A 1,263-nucleotide genomic window follows, 5' to 3' on the forward strand; every position below is an offset into this window, starting at 1 on the left:
GCCAGTATTGCGCATGCGTTTTAGGTCACATGACATCATTGTCTATTTATTCACAGTCCTCACTATATCGCTTTAATGTTATTTAGGGATCCACATTCTATAAAACAAGGGGTTCTCAAAAGTTTCAGGCTCGCGTAGCACTTTTTGTTAAATATTTATAAAATTACAAACCCAGGCCTAATTTTAAAGAAAAGATAAAACCTAGAAACAAAAATTCATATTTTTAACACTAACCCAATAATGCGAAGGATGCAATTGTTTTTTGTTGTTGATTTTTGCACGATTGAAGAATATGTGATGCCATTTTTTGTCAATTTTAAGGGAATAAGATACTGCCGAGTCTATCCAAGTTGAGATTGAATCTATAAGTGAGGATATTAGTATGTATATGTACGTGGAAAGCTCAGATAGGCCTTATTACAAATTTTATGATTTTTTATATTAGTTATATCTTGTACCACCGACATTATCTCCACGTGCCACAGTTTGAGAATCCTTTCTTTAAACTATAGTAACACGAAGTAAGAGCAATTACAGTATAATGAAAAACAAAAGGATATAGTTTCTTTGGTGTGTCGAGCGGCCAAAACAACCTGCAGAACACACTGTGTGTGTTATTAATGGGAGTGATGATTTAACGATTTTCCACTTTCTGCATTTTGATTTACCCACCATCATGCCCCAAGTTGAAAAAAAAACGTGGCCTGGCAAACTATTGAATGAATAGTTGCTGTAAACTTTTTATCAATGCTATAACTATATAGTATAAGTGTAGCTACCTGTTTGGCCGCCAATATTGATTTAATTCCTTTAACTTTAAGTCGCACGCTCAATCCTTTTTTTTTTTTTTTGGTTCGCATTTATTTTTCCATACCTAACATGTTTTTGATTAGATAACGTGTAACTAACTACCAATTTAAAGAAGATAAATACTTCCAAAATTATTACCGTATGCATGGATATGGATTACACTGAATAACTCAATACAGTTACGTCTCTGTTCGTTAATTAATTTTCCGTAAAAATTCTTTCCGAAGAAACTTTACCGATACAAGTCCTTTCTTAAATAAAACTGGTTTATTCTTTCTGAATACAACTTTGCGATACACTTAATTTCAACAGTCGCGCTATAACAAACGCTATAATTCACAACGAATGGCCTACGTTTTCAACAACACTCTGTCCACAGTTCAATTACACATTACATTACCTTGCCGTCAGTTCTTAACGGGTTTATATGTATAAGACTACTGCATATCTAGT

The sequence above is a fragment of the Limulus polyphemus genome, unplaced genomic scaffold, assembly GCF_000517525.1.
Source record: "Limulus polyphemus unplaced genomic scaffold, Limulus_polyphemus-2.1.2 Scaffold6058, whole genome shotgun sequence".
NCBI lineage: Eukaryota > Metazoa > Arthropoda > Merostomata > Xiphosura > Limulidae > Limulus > Limulus polyphemus.